This window comes from Ranitomeya imitator, chromosome 5, assembly GCF_032444005.1.
Source record: "Ranitomeya imitator isolate aRanImi1 chromosome 5, aRanImi1.pri, whole genome shotgun sequence".
In the NCBI taxonomy this organism is placed as follows: domain Eukaryota; kingdom Metazoa; phylum Chordata; class Amphibia; order Anura; family Dendrobatidae; genus Ranitomeya; species Ranitomeya imitator.
The window spans coordinates 615,289,196-615,302,209 of NC_091286.1; positions in this window are offsets into that span (position 1 = coordinate 615,289,196).

Here is a 13,014-nt window from a genome sequence, read left to right on the forward strand (position 1 = left end):
TGTCAGGCATGTCACTCTCCATAAGGAGAAACGTTACCCTTCGAACCCCAGTCATAGGCCTCTCATACAGCCAAATCAATTCTCAGGCTTTGCACTGAGAAGGAGCAACACCCCGAAAAAGGTGTCGGAAAATCGAGATTCTTATTTGTCTTTTATCCTGTGGCAAATCTCATTAAAGGATCGATATTGACTTTTAGGATCGCAACTTCCAATAGGTAGCAGTAGAGTTCAGAACCTCTCCGTCTAGACATGGCCATTCAGCTTTTGTGACATTTTTTGCCATTTTTCATATGTTTGTTAATGCATTTTTGTAAGTCGAACAAAGAAGCCTACGGACAAAAATTGCTGAAAAAAGCAAGACAAAGAGCATGTATGTGTATGAATAAAAGGTTTACTATATATAATATATATTTATGTCCAGCTGATCTACCGTGCACACTTGCCTGCCCTTTAATTAAGTGGGCTGGGAAGGATTGTGCATTACTTGACATTAATCAGTTCTGCTAACACTTAGCCAAGCAGTCTACAAATGTTTCACCCACCTCGGCACATACTCCAGCCCAGGCACCATGCAATAAATTGTGTCATAATTTACCGAGACACATGGTTCCCTGAAATGCTTTATAACTTTATTCCTGAAATGAAACGCACTCTCCAAACAAGCTGCTTTTTCTGTCCACCCTCCAAAAGGGCTGTGATTTATATCACTGAAATAAAAAAGTAATTCTGCAAAACCGAAAAGGGTTTTATTTTTTTATTTTTTTTTTCAGACCTGGTGAAATGTATGTTTTGTAAGTAGTTCAAACTGGTTTTTGCAAATCTCTGCCATCTGTAACATTCAGAGCAAGGAAGTTTATACTGGAGCCAAGAAGTCTGCTTGTAGTACAAGGTACATTGAGGAAACATATTGCAGATTGGTGCTCTGGCGAGTGCACATTAAAAATGTTAAAATGATAGAATTGTGGCCGTGTTTATGGAGGGGGCACTGCCGCGCGGTGGCTAATAAATAATCTGTTTTCCTTAGGATTAATATTTATTTTCCTAGCAGTGAAAAGTTGTAGTAAACTTATAACATTAATACATTCAGTTTGCTATAAAACTAAGTTTTACTGAAGATTTTTTTTTTTCTTGATCCCGAATGTGGCCTTACCTTGGCGGCCTCCATCGGAGAATAATAGTCATCTGTTAGTCATGTTGAACACTTTGCGGGTCGTTCATGTATGGTGTCGCTACAGAAAAAGGAGTGTAAAGAAATCACACAGCTGCTCTGGGGCGTTGTCCTTGAGGGCAATCAGTAGCCATTGGCCTACATAGCAAAACGTTGACCCTATTTCTCTGCTCTTCTTCTCAAGGTTGTCCCTTTCAGCTGTTGAGTCCATGTTTTCTGCTATCTCTGCTGTTATAGTAGTTATGCCCTTGATCCTTTTTATTATTATTATTTATTTATATAGCACCATTAATTCCATGGTGCTATACATGAGAAACGGGTTACATACAGGGTTATAGATATCGTTTACTGTAAACAGGTTTACAGTGACAGACTGGTTTAGAGGGGAGAGGACCCTGTCCTTGCGGACTTACATTCTATCCTTTTCATTTCTAACAGGTCTACTTGTAGGCTCATGGGCCCGAATGCAAGATCGGTAACACAACCTTATGTCCAGCATGTGCAGGATCGGTAACATGACCTTATGTCCAGCATGTGCAGGATCGGTAACACGACCTTCTGTCCATCCTGTGCAGGATCGGTAACACGACCTTCTGTCCAACCTGTGCAGGATCGGTAACACGATCTTCTGTCCAGCATGTGCAGGATCGGTAACATGACCTTCTGTCCAACCTGTGCAGGATCGGTAACATGACCTTCTGTCCAACCTGTGCAGGATCGGTAACATGACCTTCTGTCCAACCTGTGCAGGATCGGTAACATGACCTTCTGTCCAGCATGTACAGGATCGGTAACACGGCCTTCTGTCCAACCTGTGCAGGATCGGTAACATGACCTTCTGTCCAACATGTACAGGATCGGTAACACGGCCTTCTGTCCAGCATATGCAGGATCGGTAACATGACCTTCTATCCAACCTGTGCAGGATCGGTAACACGGCCTTCTGTCCAGCATGTGCAGGATCGGTAACATGACCTTCTATCCAACCTGTGCAGGATCGGTAACATGACCTGTCCAACATGTGCAGGATCAGTAACACGGCCTTCTGTCCAGCATATGCAGGATCGGTAACATGACCTTCTATCCAACCTGTGCAGGATCGGTAACACGGCCTTCTGTCCAGCATGTACAGGATCGGTAACACAGCCTTCTGTCCAACCTGTGCAGGATTGGTAACATGACCTTCTGTTATTGCACACTCTTGGCATTCTCTTGATGAGCTTCAACAAGAGGTAGTCACCGAGAATGATCTTCCAACAATCTTGAAGGAGTTCCCAGAGATGCTTAGCACTTGTTGGCCCTTTTGCCTTCACTCTGCTGTCCAGCTCACCCCAAACCATCTCGATTGCGTTCAGGTCTGGTGACTGTGGAGGTCAGGTCATCTGGCGTTGCACCCCATCACTCTCTTTGGTCAAATAGCCCTTACACAGCCTGGAGGTGTGTTTGGGGTCATTGTCCTGTTGAAAAATAAATGATGGTCCAACTAAATGCAAAGCGGATGGATTAGCATGCTGCTGCAAGATGCTGTGGTAGCCATGCTGGTTCAGTATGCCTTCAATTTTGAACAAATCCCCAACAGTGTCACCAGCAAAGCACCCCCACACCATCACACCTCCTCCTCCATGCTTCACGGTGGGAACCAGGCATGTAGAGTCCATCCATTCACCTTTTCTGACTGACCTTCATTTCTTAAAGTAATGATGGCCACTCGTTTTTCTTTACTTAGCTGCTTTTTTCTTGCCATAATACAAATTCTAACAGTCTATTCAGTAGGACTATCAGCTGTGCATCCACCAGACTTCTGCACAACACAACTGATCGTCCCAACCCCATTTATAAGGCAAGAAATCCCACTTATTAAACCTGACAGGGCACACCTGTGAAGTGAAAACCATTCCTGGTGACTACCTCTTCAAGCTCATCAAGAGAATGACAAGAGTGTGCAAAGCAGTCATCAAAGCAAAATGTGGCTATTTTGAAGAACCTAGAATATAAGACATATTTTCATTTGTTTCACACTTTTTTGTTAAGTATATAATTCCTCATGTGTTAATTCATAGTTTTGATGCCTTCAGTGTGAATGTACAATTTTCATAGTCATGAAAATACAGAAAAATCTTTAAATGAGAAGGTGTGTCCAAACTTTTGGTCTGTACTGTATATATATATATATATATATATATATATATATATATATATATATACAATTTCACGAATATTTGAGCCCATGGATCTATTATATGTCCATTTTGCAAGCCAGCGAGAAAATCTCGCCAAACGGATGTCACACGGATACTTACATGCGAGAAAATCGCATCCTCGCACTGCACACGGATGACATACGGTTCACTCTTCAGAGAACATTTCTGCGATTCTCGTCCATTTAAAACTGACCGATTTTTTTTTTATACGTGTGTGACTCCAACCTAAATAAGATCCCCCAACATTAAACATAATAGTATTTTTTTCCCCTCCATAGCAGCACTGCCATCTATCTGCAGTGTAGGGAAGTGCAACACAGCCCTATGTATGTGAACGGAGCAGCTCCCTGTGCAGCAGTGCCACTTTGACAGTAAAAATAATGAAGGAGAATTGATCCCAAAGCTGAGCATATTTACACCATTATATAATAATTGGGAATATCCCTTTAAATAAAAAAAGTAATATCTGCAGATTATTTTACCTTTTTTTCCCCTACGGTAGGATTTTTTTTTCAATTTTTGCAAGGTTGTTTCCACCAATCTCTCCCATCGGGAAACAATGTACAGTCTGAGTTATGTCAACGCTGCAGTTTTTTACATGGAAACAGAGGTGACTCCAGGTCACCAATAAGCTGCAACCTTAGAAGGAAAATTGACTTTTCAATGACTGTCCAATAATACGGAAAATCTGATGGTTCAGAACCTGTCTGGTCCCTTTTAGGCTGCATTCATTTATATCTTCAGTTTTAAAGCTGAAGTCTTAAACAGGTAAAGTTTTACTTTTATTCTACTTCCTCAAATGTAGCAAATATTTTATATGTACCTGCCTGAAATCGGCTGGGCAAGGAGTTTGGCAAGCTGGAAAGCCTCCAAGGCAAATGTTAGGATTTGTTTCAGCTTTGTGGTAGTATGCTTTGGGGTAGTGTGGTGCCACCTGCAGGTCATTTTTCCTTACTGCAGGTTTATGAAAATTAATGTTTAAAGTGTATTTTGTGATCACATCATGGATGTGTGGTTTGTTTGGCTATTTTCTTGCTGAAGGGGACAAGTTTACCTTTCAAATGGGGTATCATTTGTGTGTGGGTGCAGTATGAACAGAGATACAAAGTAATCACCGAAAAAGAGTGTTTTGAAACAATATAGAAGGATTAGCATTGATAACAATTGTTGTTGCTGACTTTCGTTCACGCCTGTGATCACACCAAAAATTTCAGCATTAAAATACTCCAAAAGTATCATGCAGAAAACAAGCCCTCATATGTCTATGTGGATGGAAAAATTAGAAAGTTATAGCTCTTGGAAAAAGGGGAGGAAAAACAAAAATGCAAAAACAGAAATTGGTCATGTGGGGAAGGGACTAAAGAAGTTGTAGTTTTGAGGGTCTCAGTCCATGATTTTATTATAGAGAACTACCTGCAGTTTATACATTTTCCGACATCTGGGTATTGGTATATATGGATATGACTGAGGTAAGGAAATCATGTGGTGTCACTTGTACAATGGGAAGGAACACATTCATTATCTAGAGCCACGTAATGTAGAATATGGTAACTATTGCTAAGTGAATGTCCAGCTCAGATTATCTCTTCTCATGTGGTGGCTGCCCCTAACATAGTCTGATACTAGGGAATCTCTGTTGGGAACCTCACAGTTCTGCAGATATCTGTGGGAAATCACAATGTGAATGCTCCCTGTAGAGCCGTACAGTAAAGAAAGCATCCCAGGGCACCTATTAAAATAAAAAGACTTCTATAGCGTCCATTGATTTGTGCCTGCTCTGCAGCCCTCCAGGGCCAAATGCTCTTTGGCTAAGCTGATAGAATGCAGGACCGTACTTAAGTTTTCTTTCACCTAGGAAAAAATGTCAGATTGTAGCCCCTGGCCCTGTATCTAAGAACATATACCCAGTTGTCCACTCCCTATCTACACCTCTGAAGCGTCTCAAGAAAAGGACTTCAACGTATTATCTACACATGTATTTATTTTACTCGCTTATATAGCGCCATCTTATTTTGCAGCGCTTTACATACATTATCAAAAAGAGAGAGAGAGGCCTTTATTCATCAATAGGTAGAATGAGCTGCGTGCTCTGACCTCCTATCTGTACAACGTGTAGTCATAAATTGACACTCCCTTGCCGGCCCCCATCTTTTATACTGCCTGTGAAGCCTTCCCGATTGACTGCATTGAACCATGTGATGTGATAGCTGCCGGGCCATTATGATGAAGCCGGCATGGCCACATCTGATGCCATTAGTACGCTGTTTGAGTCTTCAGCAGTGTATGAAATGGTGTCAGGCTTTTTTTTTCTTTTTTAGGCTTGATCTTCGCAAATTAAATCGCACAGTGTTTGAAAGTAGTAGGAACCTGTAAGTTTCAGTAAATTTGACTCGAAAACAGCCCTCCGCAGATTAAACCACTCATCTGTAGTCACAAGCTATGCTGAGCGTAGCCGGCGATGACAAACATCTTGACTGCTCTGTAGAGGGACCTGCATCACAGAACGAGATGTGAAATCAGTCCTTGGGCAGGCTGTCAATAAGTGCCCGCATTGCCCAAGAAGAAATGGCAGTGGGACATGGTTGAAGTTTTGCACCCTCTTACAATTTGGTGACTGAGGCAACGATTCCCATTGCCTTTCCTGATGCTACACCACTACAATGAGTCATGGTGGAGGGTGGATTGTGGAGATCACCAAGGTGCTAAAAGGATCCATGGCATGTTTCCCTTGAGACCTCGTCCTTTTTCCCAGGATGGAGTATAGCCCCTCAGAAGGATCCTTATGCAAGATTCCATCTGATTCCTTATGGATTGTGACAAGATGAGAGTGACCTATGATATTTCTACCTATTGACCAGTGCATGTAAATACCAGGCACAATTACATTACAAATACAATCAGAACTAGAGATTAATGGATTTTTTGAAATTTGAATTCGCTAACTTGTTGAATTTTTCCTCCAAATAATTTTTTTTCTGAATAAATTAGCACTGATTTTCAATACAGGAAAGCTTGTAATTGCTTAGAAAATACAAGTGGGGGAGAGGGAAGAGAGGGAGAACTTCGTTGACCATAACGGCTTACACTCTACAGAAGAGAGAATACTCCGCTGACCGATAGATATTATAATTTGCAGGCAAGAGAGAGAGAGAGAGAGGATCCTGCTGATCATAAGAGCATGCAGTTTACAGGAGAGAGATAGCGAGAGAGAGAACCCTGCTAATAATAAGAGCTTACACTCTCCTGGAGAGAGAGTAGACCCTACTGACCATAAGAGCTTACAGTTTATGGGAGAGAGAAGTCTGCTGATCATAAGAGCTTACACTCTACATGTGAGAGACTTACCCAGTGACTTTCGACATGGAAAATGGCTCTACGGTAGAAACTGCCTTTTGCTGGGAACCACTGATCTGTGATATCCCAGGTACTGACCACCACTGTACAAGGTATGATAATACGCTAGGTGTTTCAGGGCATCATGGGAAGGCCGCGTGGCCACTCAAAATTAAATTAGTCTGCTTCAATAGTGTGAAAATAGTGCCTGGCAAGTTTATTTTTGGGGGTGGGGACCGTGAATCAAATCTTATGTTCAAATTGGCATGAAACCCCAAATTTTGGAATATTCAACTCAAACTCAATCCTTCAAGAACTGATCCATGACCAGCTGCATGACCAGCTCTATCCTCGCCTACTGTATCCTCACCCATCCCTTGTAGATTGTGAGCCTTCGCGGGCAGGGTCCTCACTCCTCCTGTACCAGTTATGACTTGTATTGTTTAAGATTATTGTACTTGTCTTTATTATGTATACCCCTCCTTACATGTAAAGCACCATGGAATAAATGGCGCTATAACAATAAATAATAATAATAATAATCCACACATCTCAATCAGGACACATTGATTTTGGACAATGATTGTGGACAATAATTTCTAACAATGCAGCAGAGTTTCCTGTTAGAATAAGGGTAAAGACCTGATGATCATAATAATAGCAGACATTAGTAATTGGGTATTAAAGAAGCATTTTCCTAATTACATTCCCAGTCATGTTAAATAAAGCTTTTCCTCCTCATTTACACTGCACTTAGCAAGCCCCCTGCTATCTGGTTCCTTATCTCCACAGCCTTATGCTGCTTAACACTACTTGCTACCGCTATCTTTCCAGCAGTTCTGGATCCACATGTTACAGTTTGGTATCTTAAGCTTTGACCACAAATCAAATCTTTCAAATTGTCTACAGGACACCCCTCAGGAACAATTACAGTAATGTCTGTAAATATCCCACAATTAAAAACTGTTTTCCTCTTCTCTTATCCATTTAAAGGCTGTAATTGACATATTTGTCTCAATGTAGACCCCCAACACTCAAGCCTTTTCATTGTTTTGGAGCCTTCTTTTGTTTTTGTTTTTCCTGGTGTTTTCACATCGCATTTTTAGAGCAGTTGGTCCCAGCGACTATTGACTAGATTTTGCTGAGGTTATTTCCATAAATCCATATCCTAATTCCATTTGTGGGAACCACTTTGGAAGCCTACATGCGACGATCTGAACAGAAATGGTGGCTGGACGTAGAGTAGGACAGACGGGATTTCCCAGGAAAGGCCCCATTCACATGTTCAGTATTTTGTCAGTATTTTACCTCAGTATTTGTAAGCCAAAACCAGGAGAGGAACAGTCAGAGGAAAAGTATAATAGAAACACGTCACCACTTCTGCATTTATCACCCACTCCTGGTTTTGGCTTACAAATACTGAGGTAAAATACTGACCAAATACTGAATCGGTGAATGCGGCCAAACACCGACAAGCATCCATGAGTGGTGTAAGCGCACTGGAGAGAATCAATGTACGAACATGATATTATATAGTTGAGAATCACTTTAAGGCCAAGTTCACATGTTCAGTATTAAGTCAGTGTTTTACATCAGTATTTTATAAGCCAAAACCAGGGGTGGGTGAAAAATACAGAAGTGGTGACGTGTTTCTATTATACTTTTCCTGATTTTGGCTTACAAATACTGAGGTAAAATACTGACCAAATACTGAATGTGTGAATGTGGCCTAATTCTTTATATTCTAGTCTTTGGGGAGAGGATAATCGCTCATAATGATGGATGGTCTGCTTTATAAGGCCCATTTATGAATACACCATTAGGGTATTCTGAATTAGGTCTCATTCAGACACCCACTTTTTCTGGTAAAAAAAAAATACGGGGACCAATTTTGATCAATGTGCATAATTTGTCATGATGTCCATTTTTACCATTTAAAGATTTATTGTGTATGGGGAAAAAAAGCCAAATCTTTTTGTAGCCATTGCAATTTTAAAAATGGACAGCACACGGATGACAATTGGTGCTGTCCGTGATTTTCACAGACCCACTGGCTTGTATGGGTGATTTTTATCTATGACTCAGATAAAAAGAAAAAGTCATGCCTAGATGATTATTATTATTATTTATATAGCACCATTGATTCCATGGTGCTGTACATGAGAAGGGGTTACATACAAGTTACAGATATCACTTACAGTAAACAAACTAACAATGACAGACTGATACAGAGGGGCGAGGACCCTGCCCTTGCGGGCTTAAGGTACCGTCACATTAAGCGACGCTGCAGCGATATAGACAACAATGCCGATCGCTGCAGCGTTGCTGTTTCGTCGTTGTATGGTCGCCGGAGAGCTGTCACACAGACAGCTCTCCAGCGACCAACGATGCCGAAGTCCCCGGGTAACCAGGGTAAACATTGGGTTACTAAGCGCAGGGCCGCGCTTAGTAACCCGATGTTTACCCTGGTTACCATTGTAGATGTAAAAAAAAAACACTACATACTTACATTCCGGTGTCTGTCGCGTCCCCGGCATCAGCTTCCCTGCACTGTGTAAGCGCCGGCCGTAAAGCTGACACAGCTGTGCTCTGCTTTACGGCCGGCGCTAACACAGTGCATGGAAGCTGACGCTGGGTGACGCGACAGACACCGGAATGTAAGTATGTAGTGTTTTTTTTTACATTTACAATGGTAACCAGGGTAAATATCGGGTTACTAAGCGCGGCCCTGCCCTTAGTAACCCGATGTTTACCCTGGTTACAAGTGAAGACATCACTGGATCGGCATCACACACGCCGATTCAGCAATGTCAGCGGGTGATCCAGCGATGAAATAAAGTTCTGGCCTTCTAGCTCCGACCAGCGATGTCACAGCAGGATACTGATCGCTGCTGCGTGTCAAACACAACGATATTGCTATCCAGGACGCTGCAACCTCACGGATCGCTATCGTTATCGTTCTAAAGTTGCTCAGTGTGAAGGTACCTTTACATTCTACAGGATTATGGGGAAGGAGACAATAGGTTGAGGTGATTTTTTTTGTAGATACATGGTACACAAAAGCACAGATGTGTGAACAATCTCATAGACTACAAAGGATTTGTGTTTTAACTGAAAAAAATCACAGAAAGAACAGGTACATGAAAAGTGGACGTTTGCATGAGGACTACATTTGAGGTGACCCTCTGTTCATAACTCTTGTCTACTAGACCACATTCATGTGCTCAGTATTTGGTCAGAATTTTACCTCAGCATTTGTAAGCTAGAATCAAGAGTGGGTGAAAAAAGTAGAAGTGGCTGTTAGGAGTCAAGTTCCCACTGCTGCACAGGGGGAATCTTGAGCCATGTCTGCTGTGGTCTCCCATTCTACATCAGCCACAGTGGAGCCTGCTCAGCAGAGACATTGGTCCCAGCATCTCACTCAGTCTGATACTGTGCAAAGGGTTACTATTGCCTTTCCAGGCTCTGCTGTTGTAGCTTGCACTGGTCAGCGGCGAGCAGGCTTTTCTGGGACTAAGTCCTGCTTTGCACACACTGAGCATGCCCAAGGTAAGACCTCTCATTGGAGGTCAGGGGTCACATGCTCAGGTACTGCAGGAGCTATCATTGGTCCTCTAGGAAGGTCCTGAAGTTGCTCAGGTACTGTAGCAACTTCCATTGGTTCCCTAGGAAGGTCCTGAAGCTGCTGCAGCTATAAAAGGTTTGCATGGCCGTACGGCCATGCGCTAGTATCACCTCATGTCATGAGCTTGTTATTTGTGGTCGCACCTGTATGTGTGTATTCAGGGACCTGGCTGAAATAAGCCCCTAGAATACCGACACCTCCGGTGAGGAGTTTTTGTGTGCTTTACTGGCTGCGTGACCACTGACTGCCATCAGCTCAGCAGTTAGCTGTGTTCCCCTGTGACGCTAACAGGGCACAGCATCTTATTTCTAGTGACTCTGTGGAGTTAACTCAGTGAGGTTAACAGGGCACAGTGTTTTCCTATCTTAGCGATTCTTTGAAGTAACAGAGTTCGCTTATACCGCCACATAGCGCCGCCATTTGCCAGCAGCAGGTTCCTCTCCTGCACGGTGGACCCCGGGTTGCGAACGCACCTATTTACATATATATACTCGGTGTATTCCACCAACCCTAACAGTGGCGAGGTGTTTCTAGCATACTTTTCCTCTAAGGGGTCATACCCATAAATGTGAAAAAAATGTTTTCGATATCAGGACCGAAAAAACAGACGAGTGTCATGCGAGTACTATCCGAATTTTCAGACCTAGCATCAGATTTACATCCTAATGCAGCGCGATTGCTATTCAATTGCAATGTGATCTTAACGTGAGCTTTTACGTAGAGCAATTCTCTATGTCATTTACACATCTTTTTAAAATGAAATATTCTTCAAAACACACATAGATAGACGAAAAGCCGGCAATTCAGCAGCTGCATATAGTAAAATCACAGTGGGACCCGACAGGATAGAATAGATGGATTACAACTATTAGAAAAGAATAGATAGATATATAGATGTCAGTGACATATACAATTAGTACAGTGTGTGCAGCATACTGTACATGTATTTAATTATTAAAATATTATTTTTCTGAAAAAAATGACGTAGGCTCCCACATAATTTTCTTAGCAAGCAGAGGGAAAGCCGACAGTTGGAAGCAGCTGTTTATAGCCTGAGAAGGGGTAATACTCATGTAGCTTCCCAGGCTATTAATATCAGCTCACAGCTGTCCACTTAGCCTTTACTGCCTGTTAAAATGGGAGGACCCCCCAAAAAATAATGTAGGGTCCCCCTATAATTAATAACTAGCAAACACTTGGCAGACAGCTGCGGGTTGATATTTATAGTTTAAGAAGGGGCCATGGCTATTGGCTCCCTGGCTAAAAACATCAGCTCTCAGCCAACCAGGAAAAGGTACATTACCCCTCCTTGCCCTGATGCAGTGGCAAGTGGGGTAATAGTTTGTAGAGTTGATGTCACTTTTGTATTATCAGGTGACATCAAGCCTAGAGGTTAGTAATGGAGAGGTGTCAATAAGACACCCCAATTACTAATCCCATAGTCATATTGTATAAAAACACAAACACCCTGAAAAAAGACCTTTAATTGAAAGAATGACACAGACTCTTTTAATAACTATTAATTAAAACATACTTACAGCATCACCCATTCCAGTGACGCCATTGTCCCCTGCAAGAGAATTAAAAGAACAATATTCCTCACCTCAAATAATAATCTGTTTGCTCCACAACAGGTCTAGCTCTGCTACATCTAGATGGCAGGCTGCATGGTTGCACGATGTGATCATACAGCCTGCCATCCAACAGAGACACTAAGCAGTGTGTGCTACCCCTGCTCAATGTCTCCCGGGGTTGAATCGGCAGCTGGGGCCTATTGAAGGCCTCTATGGCTGGCATCTAGATGCTTCTGTGGCAGCACTTAATAGGAGTTCAGTATACTTATTCAGTATATATATATATATATATATATATATATATATATATATATATATATATATATATGTTCAAGTTCAGGGAATTAGAAAATAAAGTAATATTTTAAAAATATTTTAAAATAAATAAATTACATTTATAAAAGACACCCCCCATTTCCTAATTAAAAAATAAATGTAAAAATAAATCATGATATAGGTGTCTGTAAACGTCCAATCTATGAAAATATAAAATTAATTAATCCTTATAAAAATGCCTAAATTCCTTAAAAATACAAAAAAATAAATGCCAGAAATGCCAGTCTTTGTTTGATGCACTTTCTCCATAAATGTAAATTCGAACAAAATTTTGTATGTGGTTTCAACAAAAAACAGCTCGCCACTCAAGCAAAATGAGGCCCCATTCAGTTTCATCAACGTAATAATAAAATGGTTACAATTCCTGGAAAATGGTGACACAAACTAAACTTTTTATTACAAGCAAAACCCAGGACCCATGTTAAACAAAAGCCATGACAGAATTTTTTTTCAACATTTCATCTCACTTGGAGGCTTTTTCCTTTTTTCAGGACATTATTTGGTAAAATGAATCGTGTAATTCAAAACTGCAACTTGTCCTGCAGAAAAAAAAGCCTTTTAAATGGATGTATAGAAAAAAAAATTAGCTATTGGAAGTGTGAAAACGAAAAAATGCCCAGTCGATAATGGTTTAAAGAGGTTGTCCAGCATTACGCTACAAGTTTGCAGTTACTATATGTGATTGCTGACTTGTGAATCCTCACTGCGCCCTGTGAGGTTTCTCTGGGGCCGGCCCCTGGTGCGGCAGGTACATGAATGCAAGTATGTGACTTGCAT